Source organism: Papio anubis, chromosome 5 (genome assembly GCF_008728515.1).
Source record: "Papio anubis isolate 15944 chromosome 5, Panubis1.0, whole genome shotgun sequence".
NCBI lineage: Eukaryota > Metazoa > Chordata > Mammalia > Primates > Cercopithecidae > Papio > Papio anubis.
The window spans coordinates 120,332,260-120,356,145 of record NC_044980.1 but is presented as its reverse complement, the minus strand read 5'-3'; positions in this window follow the sequence as shown (position 1 = coordinate 120,356,145).

Here is a 23,886-nt window from a genome sequence, read left to right as displayed (position 1 = left end):
CCTCCTAATCTTGGCTTTAAGGGTACTAGGGGGAGTATCTAAAACATGTATTAGCACTGCTGATAATATTCAGTGATTTAAAAGGTTCCCAAGACTTACCCATTACAGTGTTTTAAGCATTGTGAGAAACAACGCAACTCTAGTCAGAGAGTTCCAAACTTGCGGTCATTTGGAGGCTGAACTGAGAATAGTTCTGAAGGTGCTCAAATAAATATGCAAACCTATCTTCTGACTAGTTCCTCTAGCCTCAATGAGATAAAGAGTTGAAAAGCTTCTCTTTAGAGATTAAAATATGCAGTATTTGTTCAACAATGAAAATGCTTTTAATATCTCCAAACTTGGCACATAGCTTAAAATATACAGATATTCATCATTTACTTTAAGATAACTTTACATCTTTGAGGTTTTAATCACTTCTTTTAAAAGTTATTTTTAAAGATGTTCACTTTTGATGAAAGTACATTACAATGTCATTCTGTAACAACAGTTTTCCATCAAATGCTTTCTTCTTTAAGTTGTGAAAACAACATTGATTATACTGCCAAGCACTGCTAAAAAATGTTCTGCATCATAAAAGCATTTGGAGTCGCATTTTTTATCATCTAAATTGTATATTGTACACTCCATAGCAACATATCGTAAACTAAACAGCCTTTCCTTTTTAAAACAAGAGATATTGTAATAAAACAATCCAGAAGACTTTTTGGAAAGCATAATTTGATAGATTTCTAATCTAAAACTAATCTTCTTGTTCCCCCAAGCAAATACTAATGGTGTGCTTGCCTTCATAGTTTCATCCACCAGTTTGATAAAGTTGGTCACTTAGCATGGCATTGAGAGAGATTAGGCTGAATGACAAGGATGCTAAAAGTGTAGCAAATCACTGAGGCATCATGGCTGGTTTTTGTTTCCCACATTTCATTACACAGAGGTAGTTGTGTTTTCCTCCTGGGAGTCATCAAATAAACTTCAGAAAGACAAACCTATTAGCATTGACCAAATGAATCCAGAGCTAACATAATTTGCCTACCGAATTATTGCCAGTTTTGAAACTGAACTTAAGGTACAAAATTCCCATGGTGGTGACCGTATTTCTTCACGTAAGTAAGAGTAGGGAAAGTATTTCTGTGGCCTAAAATTGAGGTTCAAAGCATCCTTTCCTAATACTGCTGCAAAAAAAGGGATTTACTATTGGCTCTGTGCATTATGATATGAAAAATATAGGCTGAGAATGAACCAACACTAGTGTAGAATTCATTCAACTGACTTTTCTAACAGGAATAACTTTTGTTTATCTAGTGTCTCTTAAACTCTCATATAGCATATCTATTAGAAGCTAGTAACGCTGGGTTTGGTAACTAGGTCTGGTTTCTTACAACTAATGAAATAGTCTGAGCTGAACTTAAACACTGAGTGTGTGTGTGTGTATGTTTGTATGTGTGTGTATATGGTACACATATATATTATACATGGTATTCTTATATATGGTACACATATATACAATGGTATAACTAAAAAGAAGCCAATGATTTTAGTTATACCATTGTTTTTTAGTTCTTTTTCATGGGATTTGTTACTATCAGAAAATATAAGCTTTACAGCCTTTGTATTGTCAAAAATGCCCATGTTCTTACAGATCTTGTCACTTCTCATCAAGAAGTGGAATCTATGTCCCTTCCCCTTGAAACTGGGTGGCCCCGACACAAATAGAATGTGGAAGATGTAATACCACATGACCTCTGAAGCTAGATTAGAAAATGCTGTGTAGTTTCTTCCAGTCTCTCTTGGGATCCTCACCGGTAGAGCCCTAAGCCTCCATGTAAGAAGTGCCAGGCTGCCATACTGTGAGAAAGACCAAACTAGGCCACACAGGAGACCAAATGGAGAGGCCCCAAGACTGCATGAGCAGAGAGAGCTGCCTGGCCAGTCCCCAGCTGCTTCAGCCACCACCTGACTGCACTCACACAAGGCAGTACAAACAGAACCTTCTCGCCAAGCCATTATGAATTTCTGACCCACGGAAACCAGTGGGTCAGTAATTATTTTAGTTGTTTTAAGCCACTATGTTTTAAGATGAGATGTTACACAGTATTAGATAACAGTAACAAGCTTTCACCACCTACCTTAATTAAGGGGCCTCTTTACTAAGGGAACTTGCTGTAGATCTTTAGTGTACTGCCGTAATGCCCCCTCCACTTCTCTCCATTCCAGTCAGAACTACGGAACTCATTCTACCAGGTGAGAGTAATGTGGGCTGTTAAGGGCTCACAGCTGTGTCCGTTTCCAGGGATTGCCTTCAGCCAGAGGAGCTGCCTTGCCAAGGTACAAGCCTCCCTTAGGAGAGCCCTCTTCCAACGTCTGGTTGATAGAGGAGTCAAAGACCCGGCCTCCTTGCCTTAATGCAGGCAACACGGAAAGGTCATCACAGCTGCAGAGCCCCTTGTGGGATAAACTCAAACCTCAACTGCAACTGTATCACACACAACTTCTTCCTCTACTCAGTCTTGCTTCACTTGCTCCCTTACAGGTGTTGCCGTTGAGAGTGGGCCTCAATAACCTCCTGCACACAAATCTCCATTTCAAAGGCAGTTTCCAGATAACTGGAACTAAGACAGGCCACAAACCAACATTAACTGCCAATAGAAAAAAATTATAAAGTCAGGCTAAGAGATTCTCTAAGTCTCTGGTTTTCCAGTAAGCAGCAATAATATTGAAACATACATTGATGCTATGAACAAAGCTTCCAACCAACTGATTAGCATCTGTAGACTAAGACGGTTTCCTTAACAGTCTTTACAGCATTTTTTTTGCTTATTCTTGCACTTGCTGGACATGATCTAATTTGCCTGACCAAAACCTATCTTGACCTTGGGAAGGCCTGACTATGCAATGTTTCAAAAGAGAGTACGTTAAAAACAAAGCCATTTTTTAAATGGATCTGCATTAGCAATCAAACAAAGCAAGACTACAACCCATTTCTAAATCTTGGTCTTGCATATGTGGCAGAATTTAAGAAGATATCTGTCGTAATTATCTAAAGAAGAAAACTTTTAGAACAAAGCTCATGAGACTTGACGGTGCCTAGTTCCCTTTTTCCTGGAGGTGAATGTTTTATTTCATATTTTATCCACCAGTCATCTTCCAGAAGGATTCATTATTTCACAAGGACTTAAAAGAAAGACAGGGTCAGAGATCATTGCTAGAGGCTGATGGTATGGAGACAGCTCAGTGATTTAAACCACAGGACATTCTTATTTTTCAAACCAAGTCCTATCTTCTACTTCAGGCACTTTATAATTAATTCATAAAGACAAGCTTCAGACTTTTTTCTCTCACTTGTTTATCCTGTGTTTACAAGCTCTTCCATATCTTCACATGACCACAGCCACCAGCAGGAACTACTGATTTCTCAAAATTTTCAAAGTCCTATCAAGACACTAAAGATAGCACTAAAGATAACTGGAAGGTGAATAGGAACACACATTTACTGGTGTCTCAGTAATCTGCACAGTGTCATATGGAATTGTTCTGTCCTTCCTTACCAGCTTGGGAAGCAAAATAAGGCACCATTTTTTAAAATATTCAAATTAAATGAAGCTATCAATCCACCCATGGAAGAAAGTGTTTCTTCCATTCCTGGGGCCTTCCTTCCCAAAAGAAGCTCTAAGACCCAGAGGTATATACTTTGTCAAAGCAGCCCATTCAGGAGAGAAAGTGGGACATCTTCCTTGATCAGTCAAGTAGTTTATGCTCGTCAGTGGTAGTGGCTGTTATCGCTGCTGTGTTAAGGTAGCCCTCCGTGCTGAGTAGACCACAGCAGTCCACCAGTGCTAACCTGACAGGAGTTGCTCCCCGCTCACGGGTGAACAGCATTGGTATTTTGTTCATCTAAGATTGCTGTCGGCCACACAGCTCTCTAGAGACATAGCTCCCCACCCTACACGCAAACTCAGTCACCATCCCAGACTACTCGTGATGCTAAAGTGGCTAGGTCAGAAATGTCCAAGCATCCAACACATGTTTTGTCCAGACTGTCATCCCTCTGCCGAAACACCACTGACTGCCATGGCTAAATTAGGGCACTCTCCTTGGAAAATGACTCCACTAGTGTCAAGGGGATAGGCCAGACCTAGAGAATAGTGCTGTTGCTGACAGCCTGGCCTGGCTGTCAGTATGAAGAGATCCAAAGTGGTTATTGACCTTTCCTCTTTCTGTTGACTGAATCGCTCCAACTTCCTTTCCCAGCAGAAAGTTGAACAGATACAGTGTAGCTATTGACTTTCACTTGGCTTTGAGGGAAAGTCAATAACCACACTGGATCTCTTCAGCTTCCAGCCTCAGGGCCCCTTGATTTCCTGACCCAGAATGGTTCTCAGTGAGCACTCTGCCTGTCTCATCTCATAGCTTGCCATCAACAATCAAAGTAGAGACCCACCCTCCAAACACACATACGCTTGATTTCCTATAGCATGTAGGGGTAGCAACCAGGGGTAGCAGAAGTTATAAAATAAAGTCATTACCCAGGATTTCTCTGATTCTCCATTGGGTCAGGAGGAACTCTAGCACCTCTCCCTTCGGAATGCAGCTTGTTAATAATGGGAATTCTCAGAGAGGTCCTGCCCATGTTTTGTGAAGCCCTTCTCTGTGTTTACAGCTATTAGTGCTGCTCACTGTAGAATTGTCTCTTGTCACAGTGATCTTCAAAGGCAATTGTAACCCATTGTCAGCCACCATTGACAATGTTCACTAGAGGCACACCACTGTGGGCACACACCAGAATGCTGCCCCTGCAGTTCCTACCTGGCCAGGGCACTAATATATGACAAGGCCACCGGCAGTTCCCAGCAAAGTCACATCAAGGCAAGTACTGTCCACACTGAAGGAGTGGCCATCCATCAAAACCAACTCCAGAAGCCTGGATCGCTGGGACTTCATCTTCAGGAACTCTTAAGCTTCATCCACCATCTCACTTCAGCTCCCTCCCTTGGACACAACCCAACACCTCTGGGGGCAATTATGGATCCACACAGTGCTTCCTCAGAACTCACTTTGTGCAATCCATGCAGCATAACTCACTCTGCTTTTAGAACGTCTTCTTGCCTAGCAGATGCCCTGGTCATCATGGAAACTGCACCTGGAAGGCTCACCTACTCGTCCCCCAGGCATGCTCATACAAGCCTGTATCTTGGGCAAGTACAGCCCAGCCTCCTGCTGCGACCTCTGCTGCCAGCATTAGGCCCCATTTACTTTACGGATTAAGAGATGGCTGATGGCTGTTGGCTCAGACCTCTGGAGAGAGGTTGAGATCAGGCAGCTTCTGTTCAAGTGGGTGCTGAGATTTCTTCAGCAGGACTAAACCATGCATTAAATTTCAGTGGGGTGAGATGGGAAGCCACCAGGAAGTTTTTTGAGGAAGAGGAGGAGGAGTGTTTAGGGATCACAGCTCAATTATAACATTTCTATTTTTCTCCAGTTTTACCACTGAATACCCCTTTGCTTATCTTTTAGGACCGACATTTTCCTGCAAGGACGAATAACATCGTGTTTGTTGTATGATGAGAAAGACTCTCTAAGAAATCAAGTCATCTGTTTTATGATAGCCTCCTCCACAGGCAGGGGGGATTTAGAGAACAATCAAGTTCTTGGAGGAAAATATTTCAACTTTCTAAAATCCATGAAAGGGAAACTGTCAGCTCTATTCCTAAGGACTCAATTAATTAAAGTTAAGTCTCCACAAACTGCCAAATGCCAACACCAGATTAAAGGGCGTGAATGCGCATTTCTGTTTGACCTCTTATTACCAGTTGAGTACCTGGCAGATTTGTGAAAAGTAGCTTTGTGTGCTGATCTAACAGAAACAGGTATTAACTAGCAAGGAAGGAAAATAGAGTTCAAGGACAACCTCAAGCTTTTAAAGTTGGTGACTTTTCCTTTCATCTTTTACCTCTCACTGCTTTTCTTTTCAAAGTGTTCATCTTTTACTTTTTCATCTTTTACTTTTCTCCCACATTTGTGTTTCTTGAACATCTTCAATGGTCTCTTCTCACAGGGGTGCGTCTGGGATGATGAACTGCTTTGAATTTTGCCTGGTTTGAGTCTCTCAGCTAACAATACCCTTCCTTTCAAGATGTTACAAAGACACAATGCGATTCTGTTGTAAAGCTCCCAGTTTAGAGCTGGGCACAGAGGAGCTCGGAGCAGGTGGCCAGTCAAGGTGGCAGATGTCAGCTCACTGTCTGCTCACCGGCTGTCAGAGTTGGATGCCCACATTGGAGAAAAGGTAGTTTTGTCTTCTGTGGAGACCCAGCCTAGTGCAGGTGCTTAATGTGGCTCTGCAGCTCTGGACCTTTCCCAGGTCAACACAATGGGGATGTTCAGAGTCTGAGATTTCTCCTCTGCTTTCCAGCTTCCAAATCCTCTGTTAAAAGGGAATCTTCAGTCTAAGCAATTATCGTTTATTTATATCTTATTAGAAATTGGTTTAGTAGATTACTTTCCCAAATAAGTAAAGCAAACAGGTCACAGAACAGGGAAGTTTAAGAATGCTAGGCTCCCACAGAGGGGTTTTAAGAAGTAAAAGAAAAGAAACACTGCCAGGTAAGCTGAGAAGAAGAAAGTAAATGAATTGAATTTTCATTATGTAGCACAAGAAGCCAATTAAGTAGGTATTAAACCCCCACAATAAGCACATATTATTTTTGGATTTTTAAATTGGATTTTTAAACCTCCATTGACTGTGGAGACAACATTCAAAGTCAGGACGGTCTGACTGGTCTGCCGTGGTACCTCCCTGGAGTCCCGCCTGTCACTTACACTGAGTTTTCCCAAGGAAGCTGCAGCTCATAGAGAGGCCACCACCTCTTAGCCTGGGGAGGGATGGTCTCAGGGTTCACTCTACAGAGGCCTGGGACTGGATGAGAACTGCTGAGGGTCTAACTGGATATGTTTTAAATCAGATGCCTTGCAATAATATTAAAGATAACTAGCATAATAACACTATTATTTCTTTATTTCTCGAGGGCTTCTGCTATACCAGACTCTGTGCAAAGCGCTTTACAGACATTGTCTCAGATAGAATGCAAGTTAAACAGAAACCATCATTGGTCACTGGTATTCAACCTCTTCCTTAGAACCCAAAGCCACACAATCTAAATGTGTGTTCAGGTCACAGAACCAGCTTATCAATTGACCTAGAAACCAGTTTTTTTAAAATTATTTTTCTCTATTAAGTGCTTTCAATTCATCCTAAGGAGTTCTTTGGTTTCTCTCTCTCTCTTTTTTTTTTCTTTTGAGATGGAGTTTTGGTCTTTTTGTCCAGGCTGGAGTGCAATGGCATGATCTCGGCTCACTGCAAACTCTGCCTTCCGGGTTCAAACGATCCTCCTGCCTCAGCCTCCCAAGTAACTGGGATTACAGGCATTCACCACCATGCCTAGCTAATTTTGTATTTTTAGTAGAGACGGAGTTTACTCCATGTTGGTCAGACTGGTCTGGAACTCCCAACTTTAGGTGATCCGCCTGCCTTGGCCTCCCAAAATGCTGGGATTATAGGTGTGAGCCAGAACGCCCAGCCTAGGAGTTCTGTGTTACTAATCATGCATAGATAACAAAAGCTGTAGTCACCTTCAAACAGTATTGAGCTCAGTTCGGCCAGAAGTTACAGAGTTTGTCTGTTCTGCTAGAGAAACAAAACTTCAAATTCATTCAAAGTCAAAACAAGCGTCTTTCCCCTGCTATCTTGTTGCCTTCCAAGGAAATGCTCTCTCCCTTTGCTCTGTCAACTCAACGCTGATTTAGTCACAGTTTCTAGGCTAGGATGGGGTGTGCAGGCACAAGGTCATGCTGCCTGAGTGGTTCCTTGAAGCTCCTCTCACTTGGCTCATGAGGTAACAGTCTCCACTACCCCATAGCAAGACACGGAGTGAGGGAAACAGGGAGAAGAGAAATGCCACAGCATTCCAAACTGCCTCCAAAGAAAATGTCTAAAAACTCTTCATCAGTTTCACAGAACTATGCCATCTCCTTAGCCTGCCCTGCAGATGGGGGTCTAACATCTTTGACACCTTGTCTTTTACTCTAGGGCTTGGGCTCAAGCGAGACAGCAGAGAGTCTTTTGAATTCCTGTTATGCTCCAGTGAGGATACACATTCATACTGCTACCCTTTTATTCCACCATTCATACCTTCTGAGAAATGCTGTGCTTTCTCAGAATCAAAGTTTCTCGTGTTGTTTGGCTCTTTTGTAGCAAACAGCACACCCCACTCTGGCTCTCAGGTATCATGACTGGGTGCAAATCCCTGCTCCCTGGACAAAGACTAAGCCACACAGATTTTCACACTTTTGAGGCTATGAAACTTTTTTAGGTTTTTAATAGTTATCCCATCTCCCTTCCACCTTAACAATTTCCGGAACACTATACAGTGGGACTGGAAACAATTCTATAATTGTTTTAAAGTCCTTTGAAAATGTCTTGAAGAACCCAGGATCTCCATTAAACCTGTTTTTAAAAAATCCTCTGTCCTTGTCCAGCCGTCTTCTCCAAACTGTAACTATACCTATCTAAGACTTTTCTTTTTCTCTCTTCAGAGATAAAGTGGGCTGGGCACGGTGGCTCACACCTGTAATCCCAGCACTTTGGAAGGCTGAGGCGGATGGATCACTTGAGGTCAGGAGTTTGAGACCAGCCTGGCCAACATGGTGAAACTGTGTCTCTACTAAAAATGCAAAAATTAGCCTGAAACCACGTCTCTACCAAAAATACAAAAATTAACCTGGTGTGGTGGCGAGTGCCTGTAGTTCCAGCTGCTCAGGAGGCTGAGGCATGAGAATCACTTAAGCCTGGGAGGCAGAGGTTGCAGTGCGCTGAGATCACACCACTGCACTCCAGCCTGGGCAACAGAGTGAGATTCTGTCTCAAAAATAAAATTAAAAAAATAAAAAATAAAAGATAATGTGAAGCCCATATAATCTGGGATGAATTTTCTATGAGAATAGATATGAAGATAATATTTTCAACAACATGTGTTTTTCCATTATCAACAATAAATATATATTGATCCATCTTACAGTGGCTCCTGAAACAATGACAGGATAAAGAATAATGATCAAGTTGTAGCTTGAATTCTTGTCATTCAGTCTCAACTAAATTTAGCTAAATTTTATTTTATTTTGTTATACATTTATTTATTTATTTATTTATTTATTTATTTATTTATTTTGAGACAGCATTTCACTGTTATTGCCCAGGCTGGAGTGCAATGGCACAATCTTGGCTCACTGCAACCTCCGCCTCCCTAGTTGAAGTGATTCTCCTGCCTCAGCCTCCGGAGTAGTTGGGATTACAGGCACGCGCCACCATGCCTGGCTAATTTTGTATTTTTGGTAGAGACAGGGTTTCTCCATGTTTATCAGGCTGGTCTCGAACTCCCAACCTCAGGTGATCCACCAGTCTCTGCCTCCCAAAGTGCAGGGATTACAGGCATGAGCCACAGCGCCCAGTTAAATTTTATTTAAAAAAAAAAAAAAAAAAAAAAATGCTTCGCATGTTGCCAACTGCTTGATGAAATTTCACTGACTCTTCTCATTCATCCCTACTATTAAGAAATAATATCAGCCTGAGAGTCAATACTGTGAATATACACATAGACTTTTTTTTTTAACTGCGTAATATAATATAAACACCATTATTTGTGGTAGATAAGTTATAAAGCCAAAGACCTGGATATACATGTCTACGAGCTCTTTCTAGAAGACAGCAGGCTCTTGATTAGAATCCTGTTTAAGTCAAATTTGCTGCCTCCCTTACTTGTACTGATATAGATCACAGAGCAATTGTGAAGGTTGAGGAGGTTGCCTTCCTGAGGAAGAAGCTGTTCATAAAGTTGTAAGCTCATCAAGGGCAGGGCTACCTACTACATAAACTTCCTTTTAACAGGCCCTAGAATAGTATGCTATTCCAGTTTTTGATACATGATGCATATTCCAGCTTTTGATACATGATTCTCATTTGCAAAATATCACTAATAAGTGTATATTACAGTTTTTGATACATGATGCCTATTTGCAAAATATCACTACTATGTGTTCATTTCTCTTTCTGAAATCACGCTAGGAAGATGGTAGAACCTCCACGGAGCAGATGAAGATGCCACAGGTGTTTTGTCTGGAGGCAGTTTGGAGTGCTGCGGCCAGCCACACACCTTCAAGCTTAAACCAACTTTGCAGGACTGGTACTTCTCACCACCAAGGTCTTCTCTTCAGAACCCCCACTGCACCTCTCAATCACATTCCCCTCTTCATAGCCACCAAGGGACTAATCACTGTTTGAAATGATCTTGTTCATCTGTTCTTTGTTCACTTGTTTATTGTCTGCCTCCCCAAAAGATGTTTAAACTCCCAGAAAACAGGGATCTTGATATCATTTGCGGCTGCATATCATGACCTAGACTAAGGTCTGGCACACAGTAGGCACTCCATAAATGAAGTTCTGGCCAGTAACCAGAGGAAATTTGAATAAGTTGCCCACCTAGGCCTTGGGTTTTCATCCACAGAATCAAGGCACTTCCAGGTCATTGTTAAAGTCCCTTCTGACTGTAAAATACTCTTCAAAGTATTCATATCCTTACACTAATATTAAATATTAATGTTTGTATATTTTGCCTTTGTCACAAATTTAATATATTTATATTTTATAAATTTAATATACTTAAATGTATTAAAGTATGTATATATTTTATATTTTATAAATAATATGAATACAATCAATATTATGATATTAAATATATTTAATATTTTAATTTACCTTAATAAATTAAAATTATTGATGAAAGTAGGACTGGGGCATATAGTTATTGATCTCTGCTATGGACCGATTATAATTGGCCCCCATTATAGTTATTGGTCCCCATTGAGGGAGCATATAGTTATTGGTTCCCATTATGGTCCCCATTATGTAATTGGTCACCAATTGCAATATATATTCTTAGCTTAGTCTCCTTGTTGTCTGGAAATAATTTTAATATCCAATTAATCTCTTCCCATTAGTTGGTTATTTTTCCTTAAATATTTTATCATAAGCTGTTAAATCCCTTCTGCAGTGTTACATTGCCAGACTCTACAGTCCATCTCTCTATGGCAGAAAAGCAGAGCTCTATTCTGTGCTCGAGGAATCCCTGAAGAAACCATAGAGATGAGGTTAGGCAAAGCTAACAGTAGAAGACACCAGTGCATTTAGCCAGGATTATATACAACCACTGGAGGGACAGAGACAAGGAAAGGCATAAATGAGATCAGATCCACAGACCCAAGCAGCAGTAGGAGAGAAAGACATTCTTACCAATGCCTGGAGACTCCAAGACCCATAGACATTATTAATAGTGAAACTCACAGCCAGCCATCTTTGTCATGACGTTAGCACAGGGACCTAGACCGTGCACCTGATATAGTAAGTACTTTGGGATTGATAATAATAACTAAGAAAACATGAGGTTGGAAAGTCATCATTTCAGCTCTGAGATAACACCCAGAAGTTTCTGAAATGTCTTATGTAAAAGTGCAGCCAAGTGAAGAAATGCGGTTCCGCTCAACATTCAGTCTTTTTAGCTTGTCAATCAGCATGTACAAACACTTGCTTTGAAGTGGCAGGAAACATCAACAAAGAAGCTCATTTAAAGTAAGAGTTTTATGTGGGCACCTACTATGGTTTAGAACCCATTTATTTACTAGCAATAATCGGCTTTCTACTTTCCAGAGACCATTTTTGCCTAGAGTTAATCTGTAGATAATCTGGATTAAGGAGTTCCAGCCTCTTAATAAGGCTCACCCCCACTTGTTTGTGTGACAGGTGCAATATTAGAAAAATAGAGTGATTCTCTAACTTCTCCCCTCCCCAGCTTTCTAAGATTGGGAGTCTAGCTGAACTGCTAGATTCCTCAGCCCTTGTCTCATGGATGAAGTAGTGGGTAGAATAAAGAAGCTGAAAAAACTTTGAGATACTGTATTTATTTACATAAGAAATGGCTTGAGTTCTCCAAAAAGGAAAACTCCCAAAGCAACAGCAAGGAGAGGAAAAAGCAAGCCAGAGAATCAGGAGCTTTTAAGAGAAAGCCAGGGGGTCCTGGAGCATTTAACAGAAAGCCAGTGGGTCCTGGAGCATTTAAGAGAAAGCCAGTGGGTCTTGGGAGGAACTAGAGGAGCCGGAGCTGGTGCTGGCAGTTTGGGGCTTCAAAGAGCTGAATCGCAATGGGGTTTCCAGGCTGTTCCATTCTATGTTATATGATGTAACCGCCTTCAAACGACTTCAGTAAAGACTCACATTACATTTCAAGGCTTGTGGAACAAAGCAGAAGTGTTCTTTTCTTATGTGTTATTGTCTTGGCCTGGTTCACAAAGCAGGAGTCTGATAGCCCAAATTATTGGAGTGGTGGACAGAAAGGTCACATACAGCACTGCTGGCATTTAAGGCTCTGCTCTCTTGCTTGAAAAGTGACTGAAATGGCACAAAACTTGGCAAGTGCATTTAACCCTAATCTGCATGTGCTTACAAGCATGGCTGATGGACTCCCACTTGAGTGCTGCTCAAGTCTACTCCTCACTCCTCAGCACCTCAGGTGGATGCTGAGGCTCCAGCCAGGCATCACTGCAGTGACCAAAGAGCACTGCCATGTCTACCATCCACCTCTCCAAGGCTTCACAACCTCACACAGACCCCACTATACTGCTCTCAGGAAGAAATACCCCCATATATGTATGACTGTCTCTGAAATTGTGCATGATTCATTTTCTTCCTTAAATTTTTTTCTATATTTTCCAAATATGCTATGTTAAGCAAATCATATATGGTTTTGGTGCAATTTTTAAAAATTGGTTTTTCATCCTCAGTTCCTTGCACAGAGCACCTAAAACCCTTGGAATTTCTTGAGTCATAGCTGTATCTTTTGTTATTCATGGTACACCCCTTTGGATCACCCCAGAGTTTATGCTAGTGAGATAACTTTGGGTGGGGCCCCTAGATAGTCTCCCATGGGTCTGGTCACCAGAAATATCAAGTGATTACAGGGTTGGAATTTTCATCCCCATTCACAGACCTCCAGGATGCTGGGGAATTGGGGGTGACTGGAGATTAAGCTCTATAAAAACTCTTGAACAAAGAGATTTGATGAGCTTCTGGGTGGCCGAGCAAGTGAAAGTGCTGGGTGGGAGGGGCACTCTGAAAGGGCTGGAAGCTCTGAGTCCCACCTCCATATCTTGCCCAATACATCTGTTGATTTGGTTGTTCCTAAGTTGTATTCTTTGTAATAAACCAGTAAACATAAGTAAAATGCTTCCCTAAGTTCTGTGAGACATTGTGGCAAATTATTGAACATGAGGAGGGGGTTGTGGGTACCTCGGATTTACAGTTGGTCAGTCAGAAATATTAGAGACCTGGACTTGTGATTGGCAAGTGGAGGCAGTCTTGTGAGATTGAGCTGACTCCAGATAGTGTCAGAATCTAATTAAGTTGTGGAATACCCAACTGGTGTTTGGAGAGTTGAAGAATTGCTTGGTGTGGAAAACCCTTGCACATCTGGTGTCAGAAGTGTTGTGTGAGGATGTAGAAAAACAGAGTGTATTTTCCCAATGGTTACAGTCCCTTGACATACACATGTGTTTCTTTAAAAGAAAGAAAGCAAATCATCTTCTTAATTACAATAGTGGTAAACAACAGGTCTGGCCACTTACAGTTGCTTATACAATCAATCTCTCTGGATGTTTCTTAGAAAAATCAATGACTTTGGTATTTGGAAGTCAGCTTTCTTGGTAGCATGAAACTGTTAAATAGTCTATACATTTCTCTTCCTACTCTTCTCATCCTGGAGGTCTGTGAGTGGGGATGAAAATTCCAACTCTGTAATCACTTGCTCTTCCTGATGCTTCTCGTATTCCCTGTAACAAAGGAATTCTATTTACCCTTCTAGCTTTCTTCCTACTGATCCATTTTCATACTGCCGTTCTCTAGATCTATGTCAAACAACACACACTTTGACCATGCTCACAAACCTGCAATATTTCCTTGTTATCAGCTGAATTAAAACCACACTCCTCGGCCAGGTTATCAAGGTGGTCCATAAACTAGCCCACTTCACCTCTCAGAACTCACCAACCACAGCTAACACGACTGCCTAATCCAGGCCCAATGTTACCCCCGCCCTACCACAGAGACTGCTCTCAGCCCTGTGCACATTCAGGCCCTATCTGTTCCTGTTGGTCTGAAACCCTCCACCCTACCCCCCGCAACTTCTCTCCACATCCACTAGACCTCAGAAGGTCCAACTCAGGCATCTCCTCCTCCCGTGCACCCTTTCCTGTTGGCAATAGTCCATACCATGCCCCTAACTACAATCTTTAAGTTCCTGTGAATTTATTGCTTACACTATTTGCAGCTATTTATCTGTGCTCTGATACACTTCATAGTTGTTCCATACAATTTAGTCCTTTAGTATATCAGTATGACAATACTATTTTGATGCTGCCATTGTAGTGGGTAAACTTAGGTGGCAGGTCCTCCCAGGAGGGGGCCTTGCCAGCACCCTTTGGCAAGGAAGCTCACCTGGTTCAAATGGCCAGTCCATCTGGCTTCCAGAGATCCATCTGCTTCAGAATTCCAGTTTAATTACCTTGGAAGGGCTCTTATTAAGATTGTAAAAAGACAACAATAAAAAAAAGTAAAAAGACAACCAAGAAAGATAACTTAAGAAGCAATGGTTTCACACTACGGGCTATGAACTAAATTATACTACTAGGCATTCAAATGATGCATTTAAATTATACAATAAAATGCATGGAAATTTTGTTCTTTGGGACATTTATAGATGTCATACACATTCACAAAGAATGTTCAGTGGTCTTACAAATTCAGTAAATACTAGATTAAGCAAACCAGTTTCTCTAGTCTAGCATTTCTCAGAATCTCTGACATTTGCACTGGGAATACCCCTGAGTGGGTTAGTGTGTGCACTATTTCTCCAACTAAGCTGACCACAGGACCAATTTTCTACACAGAAATTTCCAGTACTCATGTTCTAAGGAGCTCATTCTGGCTGACACTGGTATAGGTAAGGTGTTATCTTCCAGCACCCTCCTCATCAGGGTCTTGCTCCAGCCCCTTAGCAAGGGACAGCTGGAGGGAAGGTTTATTTTCTTTCTATTTATTTACTTAATATTTTTTTTAGATACAGGGGGTATATATACTTATTTGTTACATGGGTATATTGTATGCTGGTGGGGTTTGGGCTTCTAATGTACCCACTACCCAGATAGTGAACATTGTACCCAAAGGGCAATTTTTCAATGCTTTCCACACTCTTTTGGAGTCCCCAGTGATAAATGTTTATTTTCTGCTTCTGATTTGATCTGCGTCTTGTCTCCTGGCTGTGTGAAAGTCCTCTGCTCTTTCATTGCATGTCTCACATTTTTTCATCTTCAGTTTTGAACCACATCACAAACTGCAGATAATTCTTAGCCTCTTTTTGCATTTGCTCAAGCAACCTCTTGTTACTGATTAACAGCGTGGATGCTGGAGTCCCACAATCTGGCTTTCAATTACAGATGCTCCACTTACCAGCTATGTAAACTGAAGAAATTTCTTAAGCTCTTGGTGCCTCATCTATAAAGTAGAAATAATCACGGAACACCCCTCACATGATTTTGTGAGAGATTAATACATGTAAAGTGTTTATGCAGAATCTGGCCTCTAGTGTGTGCTGTTTGTATGAATTGGCAGTACAGTCCTCCATTCTATTTCCTTAGCTATAACTAACGATTAGCCATTTAGAAGACCCATGTAAATCCTACAACATCGGAAGCCTAACTCTTGACTTTTAAAAACTGCTTGCTGTAATTGCCTAAGAAAAATCTTTCTGTGCTTTGGCAGAAAAAAGAAAAAAGAGGCATAGCATGAATTAACTAACTGCTTTTGGTGAGAAGACAATGGCTTCCGGGCTGAGTGTTACCTCAAAGAGTTATTCTCTATTAATCTACTACAGAGTTCAGCAAACTTTTCCTGTCAAGGGCCAGATAGTAAATATTTTGGGCTTTTCATGATGTAAGGTTCGTATTGTGACTGCTCAACTTTGCCATTATAGTGCAAAAGCAGCCATAAGCAATGTGCAAATGAATGGACATGACTGAGGTTCAATAATACTTTATTTACAAAAATAGGAAGCTTGCTGGATTTCACCTGCAGGACCTGGTTTGCAGACTTCTGCTCTAATATTGTCAACCCTGACTTTCCTAGCCATGTGATGATTAGAATAGCATTTCCAGGGTGGCCCTGTTTGTCAAATGTGAGCAAGCTGACCCCTCTGGGAGCCAGAAGAAGTGAGAGAAGCCAGTCCAAGAAAAAAGCCAACAAACTTCGGAGAGTAGGAGTGAGAGAACTGCAGAAAACATTTGAATTGTATTGTAAGCATTTGAATCAACTTTGTTGATGCATTCTAAACATCTGAATCAATTTTGCAGAAACCCACCCTCTCTTGGGGTTTTATGGTTATGTAAGCCAGTGAATTCCCATTCTTGTTTAAGCCAGGTTGTGTCAGGGGTTTTTTGTCATGTACAAACCACAGTCTTCTACTGACACATCATGATTACAGCTATATTAAATACATCAATGAACATTTTATGACAAAAGCTCTCGGTGTTCAATTTGTATTTTATATCTAGTGAAAACTTTTTCTGGGTTATTTAGAAAAGAAAGTTTAAGAACTAAAGCCCATTCCAAAATGAATTTAGAGTCATTCATCTAAAAATTTCTAAGATACTTCAGACATTCTAAAGTGCTTGGGGACATTATCTTTCAAGTATCTATTACTCCTATTTTGTTTATAAAACTCTCTTGTATTTTGGTTATATTGCTTCTGGCTCTTCTGTTATTTTACATAATGAACACAAGTAAATTCACCCATCAATCTATAACCCCTCAAAGGTCTGAATCTAGAGGAGAAGTACCCAAATAAAAACAAAAGACACATTTGCACTTTCTTCATAAATCAATTTCTTCTAGTAAGATTTATTTAATGTCTGAGAGTCAGTTTTAAACATAAAACTCCAGAATGCTGAGGCCTCTGTTTTATCTCCTGTCTAGAACAGACAGGGTAGTACAGGGTTCTTAGGCAAAGTATCCAGAAATGTCTTCCAAGTCCATGTAAAGATTCTCAATCTTCAACACTAGAAATGGGAGAGATGAGCATGGTGGCTTATACCTGTTGTCCTAGCTTCTTGGGAGGCTGAAGCGGGAGGATTGCTTGAGCCCAGGAGTTTGAGGCTGCAGTTAGCTGTGATTATACCACTGCACTCCAGCCTGGGTGACAGAGAGGGACCCTGTCTCTACAAAAACGAAAAATAAAATTTAAAAAACAGTGGAAATGATAACAGCCTTACCTCTTAGCATTTAACCCAAGGATAGGAACAGTGCCTATGAGGTCTCTGAGTATATGGCAGGAACACTTTACACAACAGACACAATCCCTCACTCACACGTGCTCATACATACCCTGAGACACTCACTGTGCCCACAGACTTGTTCATCACCACTGGAGAGATTTATGAAAAAATAGTCCTTGTGTTACATATGAGTTCCCATACCCGTCAGACCTGAGATCCCACAGGGACATTAGCAATGGGATTTTGTTCACGATATGAATGAGTTTTCTACTGCTGCTGTAACAAATTATCACAAATTTATTACAGGAAAAGCAGGAAAAGAATGCTGTCTTGTGTTGTTTTGCTTAACCAACATAAATGTATCTTCTTACATTTATGTAAAGAAGTCTGACACAGGTCTCACTGGGCTAAAATTAAGGTGTCAGTTGGGCTGTGTTTCTTTTGGAGGCTCTAGGGAAGAATCTGTTTCATGTTTTTCAGCTTCTAGAGGCGGCCCACAGCCTTTGGCTCATGGTTGCCTTCCATCTCCAAAGCCAGCAATGGGAAGTTGAGTCATTCTCACATGGAATCACTCTACTGTATTTTCTGCTTTCTCTCTACTTTTCAGGTCCCTTGTGATTATACTGGGCGTACCACATAATCCAGTATAATCTCCCCATCTCAAGGTCAGCTGATTAACAATATTAATTCCCCTTTGCCATGTATAACATAGTCACCAATGCCAGGCATTAGGACATGAATATCTTTGGGGGCCATTATGCTGCCTTCCATAAGGGAAATAGATAAGGAAAAAATAAGCAAAATACAATGAATGACAGGTGGTGATAAGAGCAATGAAGAAATAAAGCAAGCCAGGGTGTGAGGCATGACGGGACATACTATGTGTGGTTTTATACGGGTCGGTCAGAGAAGGCCTCATGATTAAGGGACATCAGAGTAAAGATCTCTAAGAGGTAAGGGAACTAGCCATGAAACTTTCTTCATGGGGAGTTTTCCAGGCAAAAGGAACAGTAACTGCCAAGAGCCCAGAAAAAATCATGCCAGGAGTAACGAAAGAACAGGAAGGAGACAGGTAGCCAAAGTCATCTGCAGGAGGGAAGGAACGAGACAAGACAAGGGCAGAGAGGGAATGGTAAGCATCGCATCAGGCTTAGAAAGCAATTAAGAATGACTTTGGATTTTACTCAGCATGAGATTGAGGGGTTTTTCTTCTCAGTATTTTTAGAAACATTTTACTTTAAAGTGATTTTGGAAAAGTTGCAATAACCTAGAGTTCCCATATCCCTTTTACCCAGCTTCTTCTAATGCTGATGTCTTATGTAACCATGGCGCGTTTATCAAAAGTAAGATATAAACACTGGTATAAAACTATACAGACTTTATTCAGGTGCCACTGGTTTTTCCACTGATGTCCTTTCCCTGTCTCAGGATCCAATCCAGGAGATCCCGCTGCACTTAGTTTTCATGTCTCTTTACTCTCCTCCAATCTGTGACAGTTCCTCATTCTTTTCCTGCTTTTCATGACCTTGACACTTTTGAAGAGGACTGAGCAAGTATTTGTACAATGTCCCTTAATGTCAATGTGGTTGATGTTTTCTCACAATTACACTGAGGAAGTGCCCTTCTCATTACATCTTGTCGTGGGGTACATGATATCACCACGGCTTACCACTGGTGATGTTGGCTTTCACCACTAGGTTAAGATGACATCTTGCCAGGTTCCTCCACAGTATTTTTTCTTTTCCATGCTTTGTACATAGAAGTAGGACTCACTTCTAGGAATCCAGCCCACACTCAAAAGGAAGAGAATTAAACTTTATCTTTTAGAGAGAGGAGTATCAAATAATTTGTGAACATAGATTAAAATTGCCACAGTAATTAATGAGTATTTTTAGAAGAGGTACCTTGAAGCTGTGAAAATGTCCTGCTTCCCCTTAAAATTGTTCCCACTAAATTTTAGTATCCATCAAAGGATCCCAACTGTAGCCAGTGGTGTTATACTGGTGATTTTTTATTTCCTTCATTCCTTCTATGTTTAATATTTCTAAGGAAGGTTTATACCTTCCCCCTTATTTGTTGATTTATATCAGTATAGACTCACAGATAATTATTTTTTGAGTTACACTCCAATATTATCATTACTTGTTTTTTCCCCCATTTGTTCTGGTTTTGGATATTGGGAATTGTTTCAGATTAGCTCCTGCATCCATTTGAGATGAACGTTTTGTTAAATCTTGTTTTTAATGTATGCTCCATCTCCTGGTACTATAAGATGCCCCAGGCTCATCTTCTGTGTTCCCTGCCGTCGCCTTGGATTCAGCCATTTCTCCAAGGAGCCCTGGTTCATTTTATTGGAACGTGGTATCAGGGAACCAAGATCTGGAGGCCTGGTGGAGTGGTTCACACCTGTACTCCTAGCACTTTGGGAGGCTGACGTGGGCAGATCGCTTGAGCCCAGGAGTTTAAGACCAGCCAGGGCAACTTGACAAAATCATGTCTCTACCGAAAAGAAAAAAAAAAAAATTAGCTGGGCATGGTGCTGTGCACCCATAGTCCCAGCTACTTGGGAGTCCCAGCTACTTAGGAGGCTAAGGTAAGAGGATCAATTGAGCCTGGAGAGGTAGAGGGTACAGTAAGCTATGATCACACCACCGTACTCCAGCCTGGGTGACACAGTGAGACCCTGTCCCAAAAAGAAAGAAAAAAAAAAAAGAAAAAGAAAAGAGAAAGGAAGGGAAGGGAAGGGAAGGAGATCTGAGTGCAGGTCATTGAAGAGATTTGAGCAAAAGAGAGAAACACTCCAACTTGGGTTTTTGAGACTTTTTTTTTATGCATTGCAGATTTATTGAGGTATATTTGCATACCATAAAATTTGTTCACTTGAAGTGTAATTCAGTGGTTTCTAGTATATTCACAGAGTTTTGCAAATATCACCATAATCAATTTAGAACATTTTCATCACTCATAATAAATTTGTACCACATTTATCAGTTAATGGACATTTGAGTTGTTTCCACTTACTTTGTTTGACTTTTTTTGATTTTGTGCTCTTTGAGATGAAATTCACATGCTATGCAATTCACTCTTTTAGAGTGTGCAGACCAATGGTTTTCTTGTAAATTCCAGAACATATTCATCACCCTAAAAAGAAATTAGCAATCATTCTTAATTTATCTTTCCTTATATCTTGGCAATTACTGATCTGTGCTCTTTTTTTTGTGGCCTTGTTTAATTCTGAACGTTTTATATAAATGGAATTATATAGTACCTAACTTGATTGGCTTTTTTCACTTAACATATTGTTTTCCAGGTTTATCTATATTATTATAGTATGAATCAGTACTTCATTCCTTTTTCCCCCAACTTTATTGAGGTATAATTGACAAATAAAATCGCATATATTTAAGGTGTGCAACATGATGTTTTATGTATACACTGTGAGATGATTACCACAATGAAGCTAATTAGCATTATACATTACCTCACATAGTTACCTTTTTTCTTTGTGATAAGATTTAAGATCTACTCTCTTAGCAAATTTCAAGTATATATTATATTAACTACAGACATCATACTATACACGATACTGAACTTATTCACCCTATAACTGAAAGTTTGTACCCTTTCACCAACACCTCCTCATTTCCCCACCCTCTCACCTCTGGTAACCATCTTTCTATTCTCTGTTTCTATGAGTTTATCTTTTAAAGATTCCAATTGTAAATGAGATCATGCAATATTTGTCTTTGTGTGTCTGGCTTAGTTCATTTAGCATAATGTCCTCCAGGTACATTATTCATGTTGTCACCAATGCCAGAATTTATTTGTTGTTTAAGGTTGAATAATATTCCTCTGTGTGTGCGTGTCACATTTTCTTTATCCATTTATCTGTTAATAGACGCTTAGGTTGATTCCTTATCTTGACTATTGTGAAGAATACTGCAATGAACATGAGAATGCAGACATCTCTTCAGGATAGTAACTTAATTTTCTTGCACTATATATCTAGAAATGGAATTGCTGAATCATATGGTACTTCTATTTTTATTTTTTTGAGGAAATTCCATACTGTTTTTCATAACAGCTATACCAACTTACAGTCCTACCAACAATGTGTAAGACTTCCTTTTCTTTATGTCCTCACCAATCCTCATCATCCTTTGACTTTTTGATAGTAGCCATCCTAACAGGTGTAAGGTGATACCTCATTGTGATTTCGATTTGTGTTTATCTGATGATTAGTGATGTTGAGCACCTTTTCACATACCTGTTGGCCATTCATGTATCGTCTTTGGAAAAATGTCTATTCACATCTTTGCCCATTTTAAAAATTGGGTTATTTGGTTTTTTGCTATTGAGTTGCATGAGTTCCTTATATATTTTGTATGTTAACTTTTTACCAGATATATGGTTTGCAAATATTTTTTTTCATTCCATAAGCTGCCTTGTCATTTTGTTGATTATTTCGTCTGCTCTGCAGAAAGTTTTCAGTTTGATGTAGTCTCTCTTGTTTATTTGTGATTGCCTGTGCTCTTGGTGTCACATACAAAAAATCATTGCCAAACTAATGTCATGGAGCTTTTCCTTTATGCTTCCTTTGATGAACATTTAAGTTTTTAATCCACTTTGAACTTTTTTTTTTATATGGTAGGAGATAAAACATAATTTCATTCTTCCACATGTGGATATCCAGTTTTACCAACATGATTTATTCAAGAGACTATCCTTTCCCCATTGCACATTATTGGCAGCTTTATCAATGATTAATTGACCTTATATGTGTGGGTTTCTTTTTGAATTTTTGATCTGTTCCATTGCTGTATGTGCCTGTTTTTATGCCAGTACCACATAGTTTATAGTTGTTGTGTTTTTAAGAGACAGGGTCTCACTCTGTCATCCAGTGTAGTGGTATAATCCCAGCTCACTCACTGCAGCTTCAAACTCCCGGGCTCATGCAACCTTCTCACCTCGGCCTCCCAGGTAGCTGGAGACTACAGGCATACACCACCACAGCTAGTTTAGTTTTTTAGGTGTTGGGTTTTTTTTTTTCTTTCTTTCTTTCTTTTTGGAGAGATGAGGTCTCACTATGTTGCCCAGGCTGGTCTCAAACTCCTGGCCTCAAGCACTATATGGTTTTGATTACTATACCTTTGTATATAATTTGAAATCAAGAAGAATGACGCTTCCAGCTTTGTTGTTACTCAACATGGCTTTGGCTATTCAGGGTCTTTTGTCGCTCAATATGAATTTCAGGATAGTTTTTTTCTTTCTGTGAAAAGTGCCAGTGGAATTTTGATACGAATTGCATTGACTCTGCAGAACACTTTGGTATGGACATTTAACAATATTGATTCTTTGGTACATGAATACAGAACACCTTTCTGTTTCTTTGTATCTTCTTTCATTTGTTTTGTCAATGTTTTATAGTTTTTATTGCAGATGTCTTTCACTACCTTATTACATTTATGCCTAAGTATTCAATTCTTTTTGATGCCATTATAAATGTGATTGTTTTCTTTCTTTTGTCAGATAGTTTATGGTTAGTTTATAGAGAAACAAGCAATTTTTGTACATTGATTCTGTATCTTGCAACTTTACTGAATTCATCATTAGTTGGTTGTTCTTTATTTTTTTGTTTTTTGGTTTTTTTTGTTTTTTTTTTTTTTTTTTTTGTGACAAAGTCTCACTCTGTCACCCAGGCTGGAGAGCAGTGATGTGATCTTGGCTCACTGCAAACTCTGCTTCGCTTCCCAGGTTCAAGTAATCCTCCCACTTCATCCTCCACAGTAGCTGAAATTATAGGTATGCACAACAATGCCCCAGCTAATTTTTGTATTTTAGTAGAGAAAGGGTTTCCCCATATTGGCCAGGCTGATCTTGAGGCCTCCCAAAGTGCTGGGATTATAGGCATGAGCCACTGCACCTGCCCAATTCATCATTAGTTCTAACAGTTTTTGGTGGAGTGTTTAGGATTTTCTGTGGATAAGATCGTATCATCTGTAAACAGAGGCAATTTTACTTCTTCTTTCACATCTGGATATCTTTTATTTCTATTTCTTGCCTAATTACTCTAGAACTTCTATTATGTTGAAGAGAAGTGATGAGAGTGAGCAAACTTATCTTGTTCCAGATCTTAAATAAAGTCCTTCAACTTTTCACCATTGAGTATAATGTTACTTAGGGGCTTGTCATATATGGCCTTTATTGTGTTGAGGTACATTCCTTCTATACCACATTTGTTGTTTTTTTCTTTATCATATCATGAAAGGGTGTTTAATTTTGTTGAATGTCTTTTCTGCATATATTGAGATTATCATATGTTTTTTGTCCTTCACTCTGTTAATGTAATGTATAACATTTATTGATTGACATATGTTGAACTATCCTTGCATCCCAGGAATGAATCCCACATGATTATGGTGTATTATCCTTTTAACACTGAATTCAGTTTGCTAGTATTTTATTTTG